The sequence below is a fragment of the Muntiacus reevesi genome, chromosome 12 (genome assembly GCF_963930625.1).
Source record: "Muntiacus reevesi chromosome 12, mMunRee1.1, whole genome shotgun sequence".
Taxonomy (NCBI): Eukaryota; Metazoa; Chordata; class Mammalia; order Artiodactyla; family Cervidae; genus Muntiacus; species Muntiacus reevesi.
The window spans coordinates 47,923,055-47,948,344 of NC_089260.1; the positions used below are offsets into that span (position 1 = coordinate 47,923,055).

General features: G+C 39.8%; 1 protein-coding gene across 8 annotated transcripts in view; it reads right to left on the reverse strand.

The window, feature by feature from the left end:
• SGK3 (serum/glucocorticoid regulated kinase family member 3) overlaps positions 1-25,290 on the reverse strand; it is a 107,508-nt gene that overhangs the window by 57,190 nt on the left and 25,028 nt on the right. Inside the window, exon 1 of one of the 8 annotated variants that reach the window (XM_065902797.1) lies at positions 3,304-3,416. The exons of the other annotated variants lie outside the window; for them this stretch is intronic. The gene's annotated coding sequence lies outside the window, so the exon portion shown is untranslated. Of the gene's footprint in view, positions 1-3,303; positions 3,417-25,290 lie in introns of those variants that run through there. 8 annotated transcript variants of the gene reach the window in all.

Genomic DNA, 25,290 nt, shown 5'->3' on the forward strand with positions numbered 1-25,290 from the left:
TCATGATTTAAAGATCTATTAAGGTGAACTTTATTTTATTTAAAAAACAGCTAAGTGGGTGCGTAGCTTGTTTTCCTCAAAAATGTAACTGGAATTCGTGTGTGCATGCTTCCCGTCCTCCAGGAGCTTATACGTACCAAAAAAGAAAAGACAAATGTCCAGAGAACTACAATCAGAGTGTGGTAAGTTCTTTAAAAGTCATGAAAAGTCACTAGACTTCAGAGGCAGGAAATACCATTTCCAACTAAACTTATAAAGGTATCTGCAGTAGCGCTAACATGTGAGAGGTTTTGAAGGCTGGGCACTTAGAAACAGCAGCAAAAGTCCTCGGGACAAACAGGTAACAGTCATATAGTCCCATCTGTCAGAATTCCTGCCCACTTGGAGGAAAAGACCTACTTATTAATAAAAAAAAAAGAAAGAGAAACTGTTGTGAGGCAACCCTGGAATTCTACAGGGAATCACCATCGAAACCTTATTTTACTTTCACATTTACAAGTATAGGCTGGAAATCACCTTTCTTCTCTATGTGGGAGACAAAGGCTAGAAAAGTGGGTTTGAGATCGTGTCACAGAGAACTCAGCGCCAGCCTCCTCACTCTGGATTTCATCCTGCAGGTGAGGATGCGAAGGCCAACGAGAAGGGAGCGAGCAGAGCTGCAGCTGTAGAGGACAAAGTGGAACGCAGGAGGGCTTGAAGACACGGGAACGTGGCAGCAGTAGGAAAGGCAGGATTGCGAGAAACTGACAAGAGAACTAAGTCAGTAGCTACTATCTGCACATGGAGTGCCAGGGAGAAGGAGGAATCAACACTGCCTCCGGGTTTTGCTTCCCTGGTAGTTCAGAATCTGCCTGCAACGCAGGAGACCCGGGTTTGACCCCTGGGTCAGGAACAGCCCCTGAAGAAGGGAATGGCTACCCACTCCAGTATTCTTGCCTGGAGAATTCCATGGACAGAGGAACCTGATGGACTACAGTCCAAGGGGTCGCAAAGAGCTAGACACGACTGAGCGACTAACACAACAGGACAAATAACTAGAAATGGGGGGAGGGGAACATGGCAAAATGAATGGTGAACTGGCTTAACTAATTACTAGTCCTAGCTGGAAATGTCTGCATGTGACCTTCCCTGGTGCCAGGCACTGTTTCCAGGCTCTTCGGGAATATCAGTGGACACAGTTGGCAGGTACCCCTGCCCTCATGGAACTTACCGCCTCGTGGCAGACAACAGATAAGACAAGTAAACAGACAAGCAAATGTATACTACAGGAAGAGTAGGGCTGAATGGGATTTTAAACAGGAGGGTCTGACTGATACAGCAACATCTGAACAAATACCTACAGGTGAGGGAGTGGACTCCACAAGGAGCCAGGGAAGAGTCAGCAAGTAACAGACCAGTATCTCCAAATAATTTCACTTCAGGATGCTTTTGAAGTTAGTGGCAATTGCAACTTATCTGTTTCATGACTGGGACTCAAGTCTAATTTCCTTGGGTTAGCATTAGGTAACTATCTTACTCAACCAAGGAAACTTCACCAATAACATGATAATAAATTGTCTAGAAGGTCAATGTATTTACACTGGCTGTTTACATTCCTTACATGAGAGAAAAGGGCTGTATAAAATAACAAAACCAAAGAGCTGTTAGAACATGTTTGTACAAAGCTGAAGACAATCATCTTGTTCTCAAAGCAATCATTGATGTGGCAACTCTGAGACTTGTGATTTAAATCAAAGGTGCTAAAGAATGATTATGAATCATGCAATTAAGCTATGAAGCAGGATGATGCTGAGAGAAAAATCATTCACAGCACCATAAAATTGTCAAAAATAAAAATAGTACTATCATCAACACCAGAAGTGATATCATCCTTTGATTTTATAATCTGTTTCTTAGCAGAGCTGAATTCTAGTCTAAGCCCTGTCACTAGCTGGTTTTGGATCTTGAGTCTGATCCTCATCTATGAAGGGCAGCCCATCTGGTTTTTCAGATTTCTTTCAATACTGAGTTTCAAGCTGGCAAGTTAGGATTCTTAGAAGGTTAGTTAATGTACTCTGGTTCACCTCATTTTGCAATAATATTACAAATAAGTACCCATCCAAAAGAGTACAACTTGTAAGTTCTGTATAAACCGAGATGAACTTCTTTTGAGCACCAGAGTTTAGTGCTTAAAATGAGGCTACACTCACTGAAAAAGTGCTGCCTTTCTTCATGCCTCTTTGAGAACAACCCTCAAGATGCTGAGGTTTCCGTATCATTTGAGAGTGGTTTTGATTTGAAAGAAGGTAGATGATCACATCTCTAGCACGACAGAATAGTAATGAGACTTTTTTCAGTGGGATTCAGTCTTTGAAAACTGTTCCAAAGCAACCTCCAAGCAATGGTTCTGCAGGAAGGTTTTTTTTTCTATTGTTTTGAAGATGAATGCCCTTCTGACTACATAATAAAGAAAACAGCCCAAGTTACTGTGGACTATGCTTGCAATGCAGGAGACCCAGGTTCAATCCCTAGGTCGGGAAGATCCCCTGGAGAAGAGAATGGCAACCCACTCCAGAATTCTTGCCTGGAGAATCCCATGGACAGACCATGGGGCCTCAAAAGAGTCAGAAACGACTGAGCGACTACCATGAGCCAGACACTACTAAGTAGTAACTCATTTAATCCTGAGGAAAAAATCCTATAATGCTGGATCTATTATTATTCTCACTATACGCATGCAAAAACAAAGTCATAGAAAAGTTAAGCAAAAGGCCGGAGTTTTCATAATTAATAAGTAGATTCAAACCCCAACATTCCAAACAGCTTCAAAGCCTGCCCGCTTAATCTCCACAATCCACTGCCTGTGCAAACCTCCGTGTCCTTGTTGAAATAACAGTCCTATTACCAGCCACATTCTTCTTGCAAACTTTGTAACACGAAGTCAAAATAAAGGCTCCTGGTAAGCTCACTGCCGAGTTTCTCCTACAGTTTCTGAACCACGAACTAGACATGTACGTTACAAAGTATAAAGTGTCTGCAGTACCTGAGGTCTCTCGAGATCTGTGTGGTGGGTGGAGGGTAGAGTTTCGTGGCCGGGAGCTAGTGCGATTAACACGCGCTCCGAAGCTAGAGCCCGACTCCGTCTCCCTCCCTTCCTCCCTCCCGGGGCTCACGCCAAAGGGCTGCCCGCCCGCGCCCTGAGCTCCTGCTCCTCGCGGAAATGGTACCGGGACCCGTCCGGCCAAACCACACCTGCTTCTGGCGCGCCCCCCAAGGGTGCCTCCACCGGGTCGGCGCGGCGCCGGGCCGCCTGCCCACGCTTACCTTCGGGGACAGACGCCCAGCGCGTGGCGAGCGGGAAGCGCGGCCACAGCTGCGCCACACTCCACAGACTTCCACGCCGCGCCTCCCGCCCCCAGCGGCCCCGCCGCGTTTCCCGCCCCCCCGCGGCAAGCCACGCCCCCACCTATCAACGGCGCCGTCTCGGCCGCTAGCCCCGCCCAAGCCTCGGGGTGGGGGGGAGGGGAGGGCTTTTGCTCACTCAGCTCCACCCTCTCAGCGCCCGGGGGCGGAGCTTCCAAGAGGAGCTGTTTGCGGGTAGCAGCCCAGGAGGGCCTGGGGTTGGTTGTCCGACCCCGAGGGAGGAAGGGCGGGACGCTAGCAGAGGGAAAGGGTGAAAGGAAAGAGACAGCCTTGGGGGGTAGGATGGGGAAAGAGAAGGGAGAGCACTCTGCCCAGGTTCCAGCTAAGGTGTTGGACTGGGTGAGACAACGTAACGTAACAAGAGTTCAGCTCTTCAGGGCATTGGGTAATCTCATTCTCTTCCGACAGCCACACGAATTCTGGGTTCCAAGCGTGAGAAGTCATAGGGAACGGTTTCGAGGGGCAAAGAAAGGAAGCAACTCCTTTACTGGTCTTCATCACACAGCCTCCTTGTTTTAAAAATTGTGGAAAGGACTCCCAGAAAGAATCCTCACTCCAGATTTGTTGTTCAGTCACTCTGTCGTTTCCAGCTCTTTGTGACCCAAAGGACTGCAGCAGGCCAGGCTTCCCTGTCCTTATCTCCCTGAGTTTGCTCAAACTCACGTCTATTGAGTCGGGGATGCCATCCAACCATCATTCCAGATTTAAATTAATGTTAATCATTCCCTTTCCCTTCAAACAGCTCCCCTCAAACAACTTTTAAACAGAGCCGACCCGAGTTTGACATTAATGCCCATTGTTGTACCACTGCGAAGTTTGCCATGGTGTGTATGGATAAAGAGGAAAAAAAATCAGATCTCTGGAAAGGAATTATTTTAATTATTAATTGATTTGGGAAGGTGAAAAAACGATTTAAGGAATCAAGTCAATAACTAATTGAATTATGGTGGGGAAACACACAACTCACTTTGCCACAAACAGGAATGATATACAGAAACCTTTGCTAGAAGATTTTCTGAAAACAGTGCCAAGAGGCCAGCCTAGCTGTGTGGCCTGAAGGGAAGTCACAATATCTGAAGTCCTCAATTTCCTTATCTGTAAAGTGAAGTGATTAGGCCTGGAGACCTCTTGATCTCTTAAATACCCTTCCTCACTCCACATTATCCTGCCAGGTTCAGTGATTAAGGGAGAAGGGCCATGGGAAAGATGCTGTACCGTTAGGAGACACACAGAGAAATTGGGAATTTTTAGAAAAAGCCTCAGACATCTCTGGCATCATTTCACTGAAGCGCTCCTCTGTGACTTTTCTCTTTGTTATAATAGTAACACTCTGGTCCTAGATCAAAAGTTTAGACGCTTCTTCCTTCTCAATCCTCACAGCTAGTCACTAGGGCCTTGATTTTCTCCATTTCAAGGTCTCTTCAATTACCCCTCTCATTTTCACTGTCATCTCTGTACAGAGTACAAATGCAAAGAACTCAGAATCTTGTATCTGACCCTCACTTACTTTTTCCACCTACAATCTCCAACTGCTATCTGTTTGTATACATTTGTCTGACAGACTGTCTTCTCACTGTATGGTACCCACAATAAACAGCCAACGCTTCTGCCATGGCACACTTAGAGCCACTATAGCTCAGAATACCTCTCCTCAGTCCCAGTTACCTGTCAGGACCACAAGAGCTCAGCTCAGGAACCTCTCCATGTATTATTTATCATGTTTATTCCAGAAATAAACCCTCGATTCACATTAAACTGCCTCTGTTAGGGGGCCCTAGGTACTATTAAGATCTTTAGAAATTAAAATTTCCTTCACTGCAACCTTACCCAAACGAAACAAGTAGAAGCAGAACCAAGTTTGCAGAACCACTACCAAGTAAAAGAGTGAAACCTGATTTGCAATCTATCAATGGCTCCTTGTGTTTTGAAAATGTCACTGCATGTTTAAGGGAGGCCGCAGAGCTCTGAAGTCTGGGCTAAACAATCTATAAATCACCAGTCACAGCAAACCTTTCTAATAATCTAGAGATTTAAAAAGTATTAAACAGGCAGACTAAACAACAGTCACACTTCATTTTACAGAGTGGTTGTACCAGAGGCTATTTATTATAGACTCTTGGAATTTTTCCTCTCCTCAGAGTGTGAGGTGACTATTAAGAGCAGAGCCTTGGGACTTACCTCGTGACCCCGCCTGCCAATGCAGGGCATACGGTTCGATCCCTGATCCAGAAGATCCCACTTGCTGCGGAGCGGCAAAGCCCACGTGCCACAACTACTGAACCCGTGCTCTAGAGCCCAGGGAACTGCAACCACTGAGCCCGCGCATCTAGAGCCTGTGCTCCACAACAAGCGAAGCCACAGCAATGAGAAGCCAGCGCAACACAACGGTGTAGCCCCCTGCTAACTGCAACTAGAGAAAACCTGTGCAAAGCAACAAAGACCCCGTGCAGTCAAAAAAAAAAGAAAAAAAGCAGAGCCTTGGGGAAACCGCTGAATCCAGAAGAAGAAGATGGAGTAACAAGGGCCATATTTGCCCTCCCATGTAAACCAACAACAAGGAAACAGACAACATATATAAAATAGCAGTTCTTAGGATATTGCATGTGAGGCAGTGAAGGAGAGTGATCCCTCAGGGATGGGAAGTGAACAAAAGTTTATCTCAGTTTATAACCTTCAGAGAAATTACAGGTGATGGAAAGGAAAGGGGAATCACAGGTGAGTTCAGCAGATTCCCTGAGCTGAGGAGATGGAGCTGTGAGTTCAGGGAGAACAAGATGGCTGGAATTCACAGGACAAAGTCAGGGAGAGGGACAAACAACAGAGAGTCCCAGAGATCTGCAAAGTGTCCTCCTCGAGAATTCAGCAGAGCTGGTCAGTGCATGCGTGGAAGGAAACTACTCAGGGCTGAGGAAAGAACAAGCCACTGAAGCATCAGAAGGAACAATACTGAGCACTCACAGAGGGCCAGGAATAGTGGCTGTTCACACTAGGCCAACTTGAAAACCTCCCAATTCAATTCAATCAGGAGAGTATTCAGAAAGGTCTTGCTTTGGTACTGGAGAGTAACTCTGTGTGTGTGTGTGTGTGTGTGTGTGTGTGTGTGTGTGTGCGCGCGCACACGCGCGCACACATGTGCACACGCACCCACTCAGTCACGTCCAGCTCTTTGAGACCCATGGATTGTAGCCCGCCTGGCTCCTCTGTCCATGGAATCCTCCAGGCGAGAATAGTGGTATGGGTTGCCATTTCCTCTTCTTGGGGATCTTCCCCATCCAGGGATTGAACCCCCATCTCTTGCATTGGCAGGTGGGTTCTTTACCACTGTGCCACCTGGGAAGTCTATCTGAATCATTACCTCTTTCTCAACTGTAGTTCCAAATTTCTAACTACCTGCCAAATATCCCCTTCATAAATGAATAAATTAATAGTTTTCCCTTCAATCATCTTTTATTCATAGTACCGCCTCATACCTAGTCACACTAGTTCAAAACCTTGGATTCTTCTTGGACTTCTCCCTAAATCTTCCCTCCCTTTCCCATTTAGGTTCTCAGAGTCTTTGATAATTGTTGTTTTGCAGAAAAGAAAAAAACTGATCCTCAAATTCACGTAGAATTGCAGGGGGGCCATATAGCCAAAACAATGCTGAACAAGGTCTCACACTTACTGATTTCAAATTTTGTCACAAAGCTATAATGATCAAAACAGCATGGTCTCAGCATAAAGATAGCTCTATAGACCACTGGAATAGAATGGAGTTAATAATAAATAAAGCTGCACATCCATGGCCCACTAATTTTCATCAAGAGTGCCAAGATGATTCAAAGGGAAAAGGATAGTCTCTTCATATGGTGCTTGGCCAACTGGCTATTCACATGTAAAAGAATCAAACTGGACTCCTTCCTCACACCACATGCAAAAATTAACTGAAGATGGATCAATGATTTAAAAGACTAAAAACTATTAAAACTCTTAGATGGAAACAGAGGGGTGAATTTCCACCACACTGGATTTGACAATGGATTCTTAGATATGGCACCAAAAAGATGACCAATAAAAGAAAAAAATAGGTAAATTAGACTTCAATTCTTAGATATGATGCCAAAAAGTTAAAACTTTTTGTGAATCAAAGGTGATTATCAGGAAATTAAAATGACAATCTATAGAGTGAGAAAATACAACTAACTGCAAATCATATATCTGATAAGAGTCTAGTATCCAGGATAAAGAAGTTGTACAGCTCAACAAAAAGATAAATAACACAATTAAAAAGTCAGCAAAGGACCTGAACAGACATTTCTCCTAAGAAGATATAGAAATGACCAACAAGGACATAAGATGTTCAACATCACTAATCATTAGAAAAATGCAAATCAGAACTACAAAGAGATACCACTTCACATGCACTAGGGTAAAAATAATAAACAATAATCAATAATCAACTTAGTAGAAACTGTTAGTGAGGATGTGGATAAACTGGAGTCCTCGCACATTGTTGGTAGGAAAGTAAAACAGTGCAGCTGCTGGGGAAAACAATTTGGCAGTTCTTCAAAAAATTAGATATAGAAATGCCATGTGACCCAGCAGTTTCACACCTAGATATATATCCCAAAGAACTGAAAACAGTTACCCAAATATTTATACATGTATGTTAATAGCATTATTCACAACAGCCAAAAGATGAAAACAACCGAATGTCCATCCACATAGACAAACTGTGGTACGTATACTCAATGGAATACTTAGTCGTAAAAAAGGAATGAGGCACTGATGCATGCTACAAGGTGGGTGAATGCAAAAACATCATGCTAAGGGAAAGAAGTTAGACACAAGAATTTACAGCCTGAATGAATCCACTTACATACAATATTCAGAATAGATAGGTCCAAAGGAAAAGAGACCAGGCTGGTAGTTGCTAGGGGCTGAGGGACTGGTCAATAACTCATTAATGCATATGGGGTTTAATTCCAGGGTGATGATGATGTTTGCAACTAGACAGAAGTAGTGGTTGCAAAACATTGTAAATAATTAAAATATCTCTGAATTGTATTTAAAATAGTTAACTTTATGTTATATGGATTTCACTTTAATTTTTAAAAAAAACCTTAATGATTACTGAATGAGATCTTATCAGCTTAGCCTCCTAGATCCTCTGTATTTTGACTATCACATGACCTTCACTTCCCCTTCATGCACTCTGTGCTCTAAGCAAAACAAGCCCTTTCCTTCATATGCAACACAGACTTCATTTCTCTCTATATATAAGTCCAACTGATTTTTCAAGGCATTATTCAAATACAAGCTCCTTTAAGAATTTTTTAAAAAAATCTTTTAGTAGGGATGCTCTCTTTTCTGTAAGCTTCTATGAGCATTTTATCTGCACCTCTTGTTTTCTACCTCAGAGTATTTCTTTATATCTATATATCCTCTATTATCCAGGAATTGTCAACAGATCCATAAGTGATTCACCCTGTTATTCCCAGGATCCTTAGGACACTCTTACACAGAAAAGACACCTAAATAGTTATTAAAGGAAAAAGATGAATAGGAAATGAATTTCTGCATATGAATCCTCTCGGCTTTCATTACAAGACTAGAGATGTGTTTTCCTGGCAATATATTTGGCTGCAGAATGTCTAAAACACTTTGAAAATTACACGGGGTAATATTACAATTTCCTGATGAAATGGTTATAAAAATATTTCTGAACACTAATGTAAAATAACTAGAATTATTTGTATCCTTAATAATTTCTAACACTAACAGTACAAGTCATAATAACAATTTCCATTAATAACAGTTCTATAGCACATATGTGCTGTACTCTCCAAGCACTTTATATATATTGAGCAGCTATATAAAATTATCACCCCATTTTACAGGTGAAAAAACACAAAGTCAAGTAACATGGCCAAATGTCACAACTATATGCTTGGGATTAGAACCCAGGCACTTTGTTTTTTAAAAATGTTTATTTATTTAGCTATACTGGATCTTAGTTGTGGCATGCAGAATCTTTTTTCTTTTTTTACTTGCAGCACATGAGATCTTTAGTTGCGGCATATGAACTCTTAAATGTGGCATGTAGGATCTAGTTTCCTGACCAGGGATCGAACCCACACCCTCTGCATTGGGAGTGCAGTCTTAACCTCTGGACCACCAGGGAAGTCCCAGAGCCCAGGTACTTTGGTTCCAGAGTCCATGCTTTTATTTATTTATTTATTTATTTATTGGATCACACCACACTGCATGTGGGACCTTAGTTCCCTAACAAATCCAACCCGTGTCCCTTGTATTGGGAGCATGGAGTCTTAACCACTGGACTCCCCCAGAGTCGAGCATGGAGTCTTAACCACTGGACTCCCCCAGAGTCCATACACTTAACTACTATGCCCTGTCACTTCTCTACAATAGGAGTTTTACTGTGCATAATAAAATGGCTTGGAAAGGTCAATGAGTGTCCAATAAAACATTTCCTAATATTTCAGAGCAGGTTAATATGAAACTTTCACTTTTTTTTCAGACTTTGTGTTTGAAATTTTGAGATGGTTGATAACTTTCAGAACTACACTTGATTTCGCTGTACTGAAAGTCTCTTCAAAGTGAAAGTGTTAGTTGCTCATTTGTGCCCAACTCTTTGTGACTCCACGGACTGTAGCCTGCCAGGCTCCTCTATCCATTGAATTCTCCAGGCAAGAGTACTGGAGTGGAGCAGGTAGCCATACTGTTCTCCAGGGGATCTTCCCAACCCAGGAATTGAACCTGGTCTCCTGCACTGCAGGTGGATTCTTTACCATCTGAGCAATCAGGGAAGACTGAAAGCATTTTGACTGAGAAACAAATTTGAAGCAGGAACACAATATAACACGATTAAAGATGTAACTGGATGAACTGTATATAATAATGGGACACAATAAAAGTATAAGTACACAATAGGACTGTAGACACTGAAATATAAAGGAGCCTGATAATTTGATAAAGACTTCTGACAATATAATTTTAAAGTGGGATTTTTCTGTATCTCAAATTCCGATATAATTCTTGTGTAAAACAGTGCTTATGTGTCTTTTTGCTTAAATGCATGTTGGTTTACATAAACATTAATGTTATAGTGAAGGAATCTAACTCTATAAAAGAGAATTAGTAACCTATGATGTAATTACATTCATCTCGTATAGCAGTGGACCAAAATAACAATTAGAGGTTGTTCATCTTAGGAAATAAAATCTTTCAATTCGACATCCAATTAAATCATTTTCTCAACTCTCAAAAAAAAAAAAAAAAGTCTTTTCTATTAATCTTGCATGCAGAAAGTCATCTTATTAATAATGTACTCTATAATTTTATTTGACACTGGAATTTGGAGTAGGCCTTTGGGTTTAAATTTGTCTAAAATGATTTATATGATATGGTCAGTAAGTTTTAATCCATGATTAATTACCCATGTTTCCCTTAAAATGCTGCCTAATTCAGATTCCATTAATGGACACAGAGATCACAAGGTCATTTTTATGCATTCTTTTGTATGCTAAGGAGGGGGGATCATTTTCTACCTTATTTTCATGATTCAACATATTATGTTATAAATAAGGAAAACTTTTTTGCTTTTTTCCAGTTTGGGTCCCAGAGTTCAACATTAACAACTTCATTCATATGAATTTACTTTCTAAGATTTTATTGTAGATTAACCTTTTACCTAATTAAAACATTTTCAAGTTCTCTTCCTTTGTAATTTTTCTCTAGTCATATCAAATTTGCATAACAATAACATATCTTTAAAAACAGAATAACACAAACATTAAAAGTGATGCTACATCCAAGTCATTTACAGAGAATGAGGGAAAAAGGAAAGGAGACAAAGATGATTATTCCTGATTCTAATTCTTTAATCTGACATCATGAGTTATAAAACTAATTATTAATTTAGCTAATATCTGCATTAATTGAAGAGTAACATTTTATTTGGCAAAGAGTATAATAAATACTCAATTTAATAAGTATTGATTACCTAATACACACACTACTCTCCACTGGGCCCTATGTATAGTATATTAAATATATAAAATTTCAAAAACTTTCAATTCCACCATCTATTGTTGATAGAAAAAGAAACAAATGTTTTTAAATATAAAAGTTATAGAGTGATAAATGGAACATTTAAAAATGGTGACCTTACTACAGTGAGGGGAGGAGTTCAAGTTTTATTTATTATATGTAACTGTATGTTCAAAGTTGACAAAAATCAAGAAAGATATACATTCATTATATAGATACGCAGGGAAATAAAACAGCAACTAAAAGCAGAGAAGATTAAATATGGTTCCTTCTCAAGAGACCTAGTTAAGCTGATTAGAGGAATTATTTTAAGTGATTTCAAAACAAAGTATATTTCTAGGAGGGTAAACCCTAAGGACAAAAGGAACTGAAAAAAAAAACAAACCTTAAAATCTTAAATTCAAGCAATCATATTGTTGGTGGGGTAAATAAAATAAGTAACTACTTTTGTGTCTTTAAGAATCAAGAATTTTGATGTGGGAGAAAAGAGGTCTAGGTGATTTAAAATAAAAAACAAATCTAAAGTACTGAATTTCAGTTGGAAGTAACAGTCTGTTTTGTATTTCATCTGTAAAATACACGTATATATGTATTACTCAGCTCTGGCAGAAAAGATTTAAAATCAATGACCATTCCAATGAAATGAGCACAACCTGCATCTGGATACTGGTCTCTAAATATTTACCATTAAAATGAGTTAGGGCTTCCCTGGTGGTTCAGATGGTAAAGAATCTACCTGCAATTCCGGAGACCTAGGTTCAATTCCTGGTTAGGGAAGATTCCCTGGAGAAGGGAATGGCTACCCACTCCAGTATTCTTGCCTGGAGAATTCTACATTCTATGGGATCACAAGGAGTCAGACATGACTGAGCAACTTAACACATACACACATAAAATGAGAAGGCTCCTTGCAGAACTGGCTGATCAGAAAGTGTACAGATGAGAATTCCAAGGACAGAGGAGCCTGGTGGGCTAGAGTCTATGTACAGACAAGCCTGGTCTTCCTTATTCCCTGGTATGATGTCAGTGATTACTAGAGTTACATCAAAGCCCCAAGAGGTCACTGAAAGAATTAACCAAAGATGGGGAATAGAGCCTAAGCAATAATAATGACAATGATGAACTGAAACATGCTGAATGTTAAGCATGGGAGTTTACAAAGATTCTAAAAAATACAAAACAAACCTTAAGGATTACTTTTGAATTATGCTAAGAAACTAAATCATTAAAAAAAAAAAAAAACTGGCAAATAAATAAATAAAAATCAAGCCTTTGTCATGCCTTTCCAATACAGACTATACCTTAAGTTAACCAAAGAGCTGATGAGGGGATGTTTCTCTTTATAAATGAATGAAGAGCAGAATTAAAATACCATTTTGCAACCCCTAATGAGTTAACGCAGGACTTCCAAGGTAGCTCAGTGATAAAGATCCACCTGCCAATGCAGAAGAAAGATGCAGGTTTGATTCCTGGGTGGGGAAGATTCCCTGGAGAAGGAAATGGAACCCACTCCAGCATTCTTGCCTAGAAAATCCCATGGACAGAGGAACCTGGCAGGCTACAATCCATGAGGTCTCAAAAGAGTCAGACACGACTTGGAGGCTACAACCACAGCAACAAGTTAATGCATCAAGGCAATGGGCATTGACAGCTACTCACCTCATAAAAGGAAAACCAGCCAGACCTTTCAAGCTTTCTGATGGAAAAACAGACCAGCACTTATGAAGTGTTCTTGCCAAAAAACCTGAACCCAAATCTCACAAATTATTAGCTCTAACTTCCAATTTATAGGCAACAAAGGGATCAGAGGTGAATGATATTTCAGGAATGCAATTAATAAAATTTAGTGGGAAATTCTACAGGATAAAGGATCTTGTTTCTTCATTATACCACTTGTGAAAGAAGAAAGAAAGGCAAAAGACAAATATTAAAAGACAAAAAGATACATCAACTTCCAATTCTAATGAATGCATATTATTCTAATGTATACCTATCTGGATTGGACTAAACAAACTGAAAAAATTATGAGGCAACTGGGGAAATTCAAACATCTGATTAAGAATTCACTGCGTTTTTCCTTTAGGTATGATGATGTTACTGTGTTATGTTTTTTAAAAGAGTGTATATTTTAGAGATAACACTGAAATATTTATGGTGAAATGACCTGATGTCTCAGATTTGCTTCAAAATTACGTATATGGGGGGGGATGGGATAGTGATTAGCCAAAATAAGATTTAGTCATAAGTAGACATTGGTTGTAACTGGGCAACACGTTTATGGAAGCTAACTATACAACACAGACTAGTTTTGTATTTGTTTGAAATCTTCTATAATAAAAAGGTTATTTTCCCTAAAACAGTATTTGCTTCATAGGAATGCTGAGGTGAGAGACCTTTTCATTATAAGCTTCTTGTACAATTTTTTCTATTTTTAGGTACATGCATATATTTCATTTCTAAGGAACCAGTCCTATTAATGATGTAAGAAATAATCATACATTAAAATTTTAACCAGTCCATGATGATTTAGTTGTAACTGAATGGTATACACTAGTTTTCCAAGTATAGTCTGTGGACCCCTGGAAGGTGCTAAGACTCTTTCAGGGGGTCTGTGAGCTCAAACTATTTTCATACTAACACTAAGGTGTTATTTGCCTTTTTCACTGTGTTGCCATTTGCACTGATGGTGTAAAAGTAATATAATGGCTGAATGGTTGGTGCCCTGGCCTGAATTAAGGCAGTCACACTGCTGTACTAATGTGCATTACATTCTCTACTGTCACTCACTTGCAGTTTAAAAACAGAAAAAAGCCAAGTTCATTTAAGGATGTCCCTGACAGAGCAGTAAAAATTATTAATTTTATTGAATCTCAACTTTTGAGTACCTTTCTCTGTGACAAAACAGGAAGTATGCATAAGGCAATCTGCAGTACAATAAAGATGGTCTGGAGGGAAAACCAATCCCTGAGTGATTGTTGGGAGTTTAAAAAGCTGAAATAGCTGCTTTTACATAAAACACCATATTTACTCAAAAGGACAACTGACAAATGACAATATTTGCCAAACTTGGGTACTTGGCAGACATTTTCTTGGAAATGAACAAAGTAAGCCTGTCACATCAAGGAAAACAACTCAATGTATTTGTTGGCAATGATAGAGTTCAAGCCCTCAAGTGAAACTTAAGAGTTTTGGAAAATTTGTTTCTGCCACCATGAGCCTGACTGCTTTTCTCCTCTGAAAGAGTTTTCTGATTCATTTGGTTGGTGATATTAACAAATATGATTTTTTTAACATGTTGTTAAAACAAAATGTGTCAACATGTGGAAGATCTGCATAGATCAGTGAGCCAGTATTTTTCCAAATGACTAATGCATGAAGTTACAAAACCAGGCAAGCATCAAGGATCTATTCAAAATGAAAGAGGACTGCCATGGGTGGAATGGTGGCCCCCAAAAGGATCATGAGATACATCATCTCGACCATCCACATGGGCCCTGAATCCAAGGACACGTGTCCTTTAAAGAGATGGAAGAGATGACACTAAGACATATGGGGCAGAAGGCCATGTGAAGACAGAGGTGGACAGCCACTGGAGGTAAGGAACCACTCAAGCCCTTGGAGGGAGTGTAGCCCTGCTCATACCTTGATTTCAGACTTCTAGCCTGAAAACTGTGGGAGAGTGCATTTCTGTTATTTTAAGACACCTAGTTTGTATTAATTTGTTATAACAGCTGTAGGAAAATAATACAATAACCACTGGACATTTTTAAGGTGGTTTTAGTATTTTAAAGTTTTTGTTGAATTCATTACAATATTGCTTCTGGTCTTGTGTTTTGGGTTTTTGGCCCTGAGGCATGTGGGATCTTAGCTCCCCAACCAGGGATCAAACTGGCACCTCCTGCATTGGAAGATGAAGTCTTAACCACTGGACCAACAGGGAACTCGCCATCCCCCCCTTTTTTTTGACCATTGGACTTTAATGTAACTGAGTACAAAGGTTTATTGAAGTATTTTTATTCCTCAGTTTTAACTTATATAGTAGATATATATAATAGATACATATCTAATACATAAATACTAAAATAATACATATGTTACATATGTATATAACATAATACATAAATACTCCTTGGGATCCTCAATAATTTTTAAGAGTGTAAGTGGTTCTAAGACTTTCCTGTGAAACACTATTGGTCAACATAATCAGTAAAAGAGGACGAACTAGGGGCCTGAATAGTCAGAGGTATCATGTATGTAAGGTTTTGGCTATTTTGAACTATATATTGGATTCTCAGGGGCAGGAAAAGGCTGAGAAAGATGCTTTTGGCAAAAGAACCCTGTGAGCATGTAACATAGCAAGAAGCAGGTCTACACACGGTAAGGTCAGGGGAGAGGGGGACATCAATAAACATGGAATTTTACATATCAAAATTAGTATTATCTCCTTTTTTTTAACTGGACAATAACTGTGTTACAACGTTCACAATGCTGTGTTGGTTTCTGCTGTGCAACAGCACGAACAAGCGGAAGCATACATGTATTCCCTCCCCCTGGGACCTCCCTCCCCGCACCCCTCCAGGTCATCACAGAGCATGGACCTGAGCTCCCTGTGCGAGGCAGCGGCTTCCTCCTAGCTGTCCACTTTACAAATGGTAGTGTATATATGTCAGTGCCACCCTCTCAGTGTGTACCATCGTGTTATCTTTTTAAAACAGTAAATGCATGACTCGATTTCAGAACTCTTCGTTTATCTTTGCGTAACTTGAAAAGCTGTTTGGTTTTGTCAATGTGGGTGACATGCTATTCTTCTCCTGTTTCTCAGGCTCCAAACAGATGGAGTGACCATGATGATGTGAAGTCACTCAGTCATGTCTGACTCTTTGCGATCCCATGGACTGTAACCTACCAGGCTCCTCTGTCTGTGGGATTTTCCAGGCAAGAGTACTGGAGTGGGTTGCCATTTCCTTCTCCAGTGGATCTTCCCGATCCAGGGATCGAACCGGGTCTCCTGCATTGCAGGCAGATGCATTACTATCTGAGCCATCAGAAAAGCAGATGGAGTGAGTTCTGTTAAATACTGAAATGGCCAACCGCAGTCCTCCCCAGGTCACCCTACATTCACTCCACCTGAAGCCTCGCAAACCTGCTTTTTGCCTATAACAAAATGCCACAGATGGGGTGGCTTAAACAACAGGAATTTATTTTCTCACAATTCTGGAGGCTCGACGTGCAAGATCAAGGTTTCTGCAGGGTTAGTGGCTTCCGAGGCCACTCTCCTTGGCTTGTAGACAGATGTCTTCTTCCTGTGTCTCCACGTGGTCCTCCTTCTGTGTGTTTGTGTCCTAATTTCTTCTTTTAGAGACACCAGCCATACTGGCTTAGGGCCCACCCTAATGGTCTCATGGAGCCTTAATTACGTCTTAAATAGCCTCTCTTCAAATAAAGTCATATTATGAGGTACTGGGAGTTAGGTCTGCAGCATACGAATTTCGAAGAAGAGGGCACAATTCAGTGCACAAAACTTGGCTAATTCCTCCCACTAACCCTTTAGGAATCTGAATCAGACTTCCTTAGAGAAGCTGCCCTTGAACCTGGACTTAGGTTAGGACTTAGGGCCCTAACCTAAGTGGACGCTGTTAGACTTAACCAGCATCCACTACATATCAGACCAGTCAATCCTAGAGGAAATCAACCCTGAACATTCATTGGAAGGACCGAAGCTCCTCTACGATGACCGCCTGACAAAAACAGCTGACTCATTGGAAAAGACTCTGATCCTGTGAGATTGAGGGCAGGAGAAGTGGGAGAGAGGGGATGAGATGGTTGGATGGCATCATCGACTCAATGGACATGAGTTTGAGCAAACTCCGAGAGACAGTAAAGGACAGGAAGCCTGGTATGCTGCAGTCCATGGGGTCACAAAGAGTTGGACATGACTTAGCGACTGAACAACTTATCCTATGTGTTGTTTATCACACAAATATAATTAAACACACAGTATTAATTATTTTAGGACTGTCTCTCCCACCAAACTCTAAGCATTTCGGGGCAGGAACTGTGCATGCTTGATATCCTAGGGTCCCTCAAAGAGTGAGTCAGGGAACACTGTTGGCATCAAGCATACAGAGCATCACCAATGAAGGCTGCAGGTCTATAAGGCTGCCTGGGAAGCATGCTGAGTACTGAGGCGGCTCCCGTTCATGATGCACCAGAAAAAGGCAGTAAAGTCTCACTGGCTTTAATCCCACTGGAGCACTAGGATAAGGGGGCAGAGACTTAACTCTAGCCCGGGTCTAGTCATTAACTAGCAATATAAAAATGAGGCAATATTCCTTCTTTCGCTTAATCTCTTATTCTTCATCTGTAAATGCAGAAATTATCTGAAAGTCAAAACTTGCCACAATTTACACGGAAAAACCCTGATCTTTGAATGTCCCAAAGATACAAACCAACTCTGCCCCATGCTACTGGGGGCCTTGTCTGCTTTAATGGGAAGGTCAATGCCACCTTTAACAGCCAATTCTACTGAAGCTCTGGGAGAGCCAGGCTTCCATAGTTTTTTCTCACACTAACCAAAGCTTTAATGAGTCGCTGTGTGCTTAGCTGCTTAGTCGTACCTCACTCTTTGCAACACCATGGACTATAGTCCATCAGGCTTCTCTGTCCATGGGATTCTCCAGGCAAGAATACTGGAGTGGGTAGCCATTCTCTTCTCCAGGGAATCTTCCCGACCCAGGGATCAAATCTGGGTCTCCTGTATTGCAGGTGGTTCTTTACCGTCTGAGCCACCAGGAAAGCCCTAAAGAGTCACTCCCACTCTCCAAAGCCTCAGGGGCTCCGAGGGCAACTGGAGTTCAACGGGTTAGGACCAATATTAATAACTGCCTTTCAATTTGGTTAGGAATTAAGAAGTGATATCCATGACTTCTGAAATGGCAACCCACTTCTAGGGGAAGTACATTTGAATTTAAAAAAAAAAAGAAGATACAAATGAATGGCTAGAATATTTCTGGGATATGGAGAAGGGGTGGGATCACAATCTTTCCCTTTATTTTATTTTGAGGTCAGAAAAGTATGTAATGTGGGGGAAAAGAAAAGACTCAGCCATTTATAATCTCCTACACATTGTCTAATCATGGATCTTGACCACCCACATGACTCACCTGGGGATAATAATGCCAGAAAGGTGGTTGTGAGTGTCACGTGAAGTCACAGGCAGAAATGTATTCACTGCAGAGGTAAAGAGTGAAGGGTTCCATAGAACCTACAGGGTTTTGGCTTCTGCCTCTTAGGAACTGTGTAACTTTGGGTAAGTATTAATTTCTTTTTTCTGTTTTTTTTTTAAACTTTTTAAATGTGGACCCTTTTCCAAAGTCTTTAATGAATCTGTTACAATACTGCTTCTGTTTTATGTTTTGGACTTTTGGCCACGAGGCATGTAGGATCTTAGCTCCCCAACCAGGGATAGCATTGGAAGGCAGTCTTAACCACTAGACTTGCAGGGATGTCCCAAGTATTATTTTCTTTATTTCCTCATCTGTAAAATGGAGAAAATAATGGTATCTATCTCTTGTGGTTGCCACGATAATAAATGTGATAACATCTGTAAGAAAGGAAGCCCTAAGTAAGCATTAGCTATTTCTTTTCTGTGTGTGCTTAGTCGCTCGGTCATGTCCAGCTCTTTGTGATCCCATGAACTGTAGCCTGCTAGGCTTCTCTCTGTCCGTGGGGATTCTCTTGGCAAGAATACTGGAGTGGGTTGCTATGCCCTCCTCCAGGGGATCTTCCCAACCCAGGGATCAAACCCAGGTCTCCCGCATTGCAGATGGATTCTTTGCCATTTGAGCCACCCTGGAGAAGGGAATGGCTACTCACTGCAGTATTCTGGCCTAGAAAATTCCATGGACAGAGGAGATTGGTGGGCTACAGTCCATGAGGTCGCAAAGAGTCAGACATGACTGAGCAATTTTCATGTTTCCTTTATAAGATTGTTGTAAGAATTAAATAAGATAATGTATAATGAGTATTTAGCCTAAATTTAGCCAAAATATAGTAAACAATGTGACCTTTTAGTAATAATCTCAGAGTCAGTATGTTCATTCAGTATGGATACATTAATCAAGTTATTCCTGGAGAAGGAAATGGCAACCCATTCCAGTATTCTTGTGGGGATAATCTTATGGACAGAGGAGCCTGGTGGGCTAAGACTTGGAACCCGTAATGAACCCAAGTGAATGTGAGTGGGCAACGTGGAAGAAAGGAATCAATGGTTCAGACACAGATGCATGCTTCAGAAACGTGGATCCCTGTCCAAGTTAAGTCACAGAGAAGGAACGAGAGCTCTCCCCACATCAGCACCACATCCAGCTGTCCTTGGGGCCCGACGTGCCCACACTAGGAATGTGTAGGAGCTTCCAAAGTCTCAAGAAAACCACAGAGACTACGAATAACTGGATCATGTGTGTGTGCTCAGTCATGTCTGACTCTTTGCGACCTCATGAGTAGCCCACCAATCTCCTCTGTCCATGGAATTCTCTAGGCCAGAATACTGGAGTGAGTAACCATTCCCTTCTCCAGAGGATCGTCCCAACCCAGGTCTTAGCCCAGCTATCTATTCTAATGCTGTGTAATTCTCAGAGCTTTTCCATGCTGAACCATCTCAGAAACCTGTGATTCCCACTCACCTCAACCCCCTCATCCCTATTTCTTCTCTGTCTCCCTCAGCACTGATCCCAGTCTTACCTAAAACAGGGTGGTCACCAGGCTTTATCTCCCTCAGCATCCCCGTGGTGGGAGCACCTGGGCTTTCTTCCCCTAGCCCTCCAGTGACATCCTTCTCTCTTTCTGGAAGAAGCTAGTTGTGTTTTTCTATAAACTGCATGCTGCACACTTTCTCTGCCTGAACTGTTCTGCCCTCTCCTCCCCAACCACAGCCCATTTTTGTGTTATTAAGTGTTTGAGTACAACATGGATTTAGGAAACCGTCCTATGTGTTTTTAACATAGTTCTACATGGCATGTCATACTTATGATTTCATAAAAATATGATCAATGACCACTAAATGTCTTCTAAATAAGAAGTTTCCAGAAGTCATGACTCATGGAATTAAAAAAAAATTGAATTATTGAAGTAATAAGAAAAGCAGTTCTCCTTTTCTGTGCAATCCAAACAAGAATACAGGATGGTATTTTAGGAAACTCATGATTTTTCTTTTTCTTTCAAGCTCTGAAAATATATGGATAAAAATGACCTAAAAAAAAAAATAAGTAAACAAGTACTTAAATTTATTGAGTATTTATTTTTAATTAAAGAACAAGTTTTTTAAAATATCTTAACAGTGGAGGTTTTTTCCTCATCCCTTCTTAAGACTAAATATGAACAAACTCTTGTCACAAAAAAAAAAAAGATGCTTGTGAACTATTCTTCTTTTCCAATGAGCTCTACCTACTTCTGTGCCGGCAGGATTGGATCTTGTGAGGATTGGATCTTGTTTCTTACTGCATCTCTGCTACTTACATAAACAGGTGGCTGGCCCAGGCAAGGGCAAACATAATGTCTTAAGTAAGGAGGCAGGGAGGAAGGAAAGAAATCTAAAAAGAAAGTGAATTTTACACTGTTGTAAAACAAGGACTTTTCAGAAGAGAGGGCATTATATCAGAAATGCACAAAATTTCACTTGTAAAACATTCTCAAATATATACAGAGGAAAGCACTGATGATAAACACTAATGGTGAATGAAGTTGACAATTATGATAGCTATTATTGACTCATCTTTTCCTGAATTTGTATCATTTTCAGCATCACAGTGAAAAATTAATTCAGCCTCTTATAGCCCATCTTACTTCCAGACAGTAGAAGATGCACTGGGAATCAAAACAGGCTGAATAAACAGAAAATTTGTCTTTTATCCCCAAATCAAGAAGTCTGAAGGCAATTTTTTCACTTTCCATACTCAGACATTTAGGCACACACACAAAAAACTATTTCCAGGCAGTGGCTGATATTCAGTTATTCATGTGGCACACACCAGGACAGTCATTCTGTTTTGTATATATTCAATTAGCCATTATTATTAATATCACATTCTGATTTCTGAAATTGATTCTATCTTGTTTTATTTATATATCTATATCTCCACATCTATATATGTGCTAAGTCGCTTCAGGCTCCTCTGTTCATAGAATTCTCCAGGCCAGAACACTGGACTGGGTTGCCATACCCTCCTTCAAGGGGATCTTACCAACTCAGGGATTGAACCCATGTCTCTTACATCTCCTGCATTGGCAGGCAGTTCTTTACCACTAGTGCCATGTTGGATGGAAGTCCTCACATCTATAATATAAACACATCTAAATAATCAGGAATTTCTCACTTCCTGACCTTTTTGAATAAATCAATTATCTCTAATTTAAAAAGCAAACAATTTTCCTAGAAAAACTGCTAAAATTGATACAAAATTATCAATTTGTATAATTTTGAGATAAATTATACAAATTTATTTGATTTGAAATAAATGATCTCAATCTCAAAGCCTCAAATTCAAAGAAAAGCAAATGCATTTTTCATGAAATTCAAAGATTAAGCAATTTGCCTAGAAATTCCGCTTTGACTCATGGGACACATATAAGAAGTCAATGTTTGGGACTTCCCTGGTGGTCCAGTAAGACTTTGCCTTCCAATGCAGGGAGTGCAGATTTGATCCCTGCTCGGGGAGCTAAGATCCCACAGACAAAAAAATAAATAAAACCAAAACATAAACCAGAAGCAATATTGTAACAAATTCAATAAAGTCTTTTTAAAAAAATAATCCATATCAAACAAATTTCTTTAAAAAGTTAATGTTTGTACTAGCCAAAATCTAGCCATGGCTCAAAAGTTCATCAAGGGAAGAAGAGATAACTGAACTGTGCAATATTATACGGAATTGAAAATTAATGAATATCTGTATATATCAACATGGATGAATATCACCAGTGTTACTTTGATTATATTAAAAGTAAGTATCAGGAGAAATTATTCCATTTGTTAAAGTTTCAAAAATGAAAAAGTTCAACAATTTATTGTTTAAGGATAAACAAGAATTAGTTTTACAAAAAGTCAAGGGACAATACAAATACAAATACAAAGTTTTGTCATGGTTACTTAAGGGACAGAGGGAGGTAAATTGAATTGGGGAAGGGCAATGGGGAAACTAATGGATTGCTAATATTCTGTTTCTTGAACTGGGTGATAGATACATGAATATTTGTTTTGTTGTTATTCTCTATACTATGTATACATGCTACAAATTGCTCCTTAATATGTTTAAAAGTATGTTAAAGGAATGAACAGTTTACAAAAATATTTTAAATAATTCAAATCTAAGTCCACTATATCCCTGGAATATTAAATCTTTTATTTTTTTAAATAAAAAAGCATGTAAGGAGACTGATAGTATAATAAGAAATGGATCTATAATGTTGTGTATTATCTTCCTTCAAAATTTAGAATAAATCTTCCAAATAAAAGAGACAACCGAAATAGTAACTTTTCTATTAGATGAAACAAATAAAATTTTGCCCATTCAGCTATATGGTGACCAAAGGTAACTAATTTCAGAAAGTATATTATTCAGAATAACTTTCTGAACAATACAAAATAGATCCATCCCTTACTTCATATTTTCTTCACCATTCTCTCATATAAGCATTCATACAACAGGGATATCTACTGAGAGTTTCACTGGAAATAATTAATAGCAAAGTCAGAAATCCCTAATGGTCAACTCTGACATGACAGGTTTCAAATTGATGAGTCTATCATCTCTGTAAAATTAACCCAGACAAATTAATGACCATAGTATGTAGGCAGTTTTCACAATTAAAATTGATGAGTGTGCTCCTTTTACTTGTCAGAGTAGAGAGTTTATTGATCTTAAAATCAGTGGTGTTACAGGAAAATGCAAGTCAGGGCAGGGCTGGACTGGTCCTATGGGTCGCAAGCGTGAGTAGGCATTATGTCAGGCCCAAGGGAATAGTGATGGGGATACCAACAACAGTCTGAACAAAGCGTGCCCCACATGCAGGATGAGCCCAGCATACTTACAGTACATTAACATAAAAAGGAAGAATCTATCAAGGCTTGACATTGATAAATTCTCCTTGGTAATCCCCAAAATCCTGAGTAGCCTCGGAAATAAATTATTCCAAAAATTTGGAGTTCCTCCAGCAACTCACTATTGTTTTTGTAGGTTGCTAATTCAGCATAGACAGGATTGACTCTTTAGAAAACTCTGTGCATAAATATTACTTTAGCGGCAGTGGTTTTTTTAATTTACCAAAACTATCTCCAAATTAAATCTTCTATGAATTAGTAAAAGAAAGGATCTATATTATATAACTTCCTACTGGTAGTTTTGACTGCAGAACACCCTGAGTAAGTAGGAGGACAGTAGGAGGAAAGGGTGCTTGCCAGATTCTTCACATACCTCAACAGAACGAGCTTCCATTGTACTAAGGACCTCACATGCATTCTCTCATGGAATCCCTACGAGGAAATCTTATGAACTCCATTTTAGAGATCCAGGAAATGAAATACTGACTTGTTCAGATTCACATAGCAATTGGCAGTGCTGGGGCTCAAGTCCAACACTTATGCTTGTGTTCTATCTGCCATTTTCTGTTGTAGTTTGGTTGCTAAGTCATGTCTGCCTCTTTTGCAACCCCATGGACTGTAGCCCGCCTGGCTCCTCTGTCTATGTTACGCTGTAAAACACACTGCATTAATTTTCGATAACAGCTTTTTAAAAAACTGAACTGCTAAGTGGCTAAAAGTTTGAAAGACAAGAGGCTTTTTAGCTTTATCCTAAAAGAGTACACATGTCAAAGAACTTAAGACCATTATCCCATAACATGACGCCATACTGGATCTCCGTCTCCCCCACTGCCACCCCCGTTCTCTTACTAGTTGAGACCTGGACTTTCAATACCAGGCATTCTGTGCCCTTTAATTAAAAAACTGTATGGCTAGGGACAGCCCTTCAGAAAGAAAAAAAAGAAAAAAAAAAAAAACTGTATGGCTGTTTAAATTACTTAAAACCAGTCTTTTATTTGTAAGCATTACTCTGTAAGGAATCTTACTGGAAAAAAAAAAAAAAAAGAAATCTTACTGAACTTATTGAGAGGAAAAACCATGGTCATATGCTCAAAAAGAATAAGAACATTAAAATGAGGTTAGGGAATAAAACAGTCTATTTTAAAAGTAAACTTCACACTTTAATATCACGAGAACTAACAACTTTCACAAAGATTCAGCATGCTTTGTATTAGGAATCATCTCCTGATGTCATATACTGGATATCTGAATTGACCATGAGAGACCAACAAAGACTGGCCTACCAAAATTTAAATTTTCTTAATTTTTTTTAAATAGTCAACCACATAAGGTAATCTAAAAATATATATAGCATTCCTTCTATGCTCTCTGGAAACAGCATGCCAGTTAATACTTTCTCGAAGATTTCATCTTCATAAAAGTATTAACATTGGTTAGGTCTCAACATCCCCATGTTGGGAAAAATATAGCATATGTTTAGATCTCAACATCCCCATGGGAGAAACAATAGCATATTCCCTCCATTTTTTAAATGATATATATGGAGAAACTTGTGAATTGAGAAGTTCAAGAAGGAATTTCTGGTTTTAAAATGTTGGCGTAAAGATGTTTCACCTTGTCTTCTCAGAAATCACTTCAAAATAGGGAAGATACAACACAAACTTCATCCTACTTGAAGACAGAAAGCCTGTGGAGGAGTAGGAAGCAGGCAGAGTGGCAGAAGGGGAAACCTGAGGGCCTGA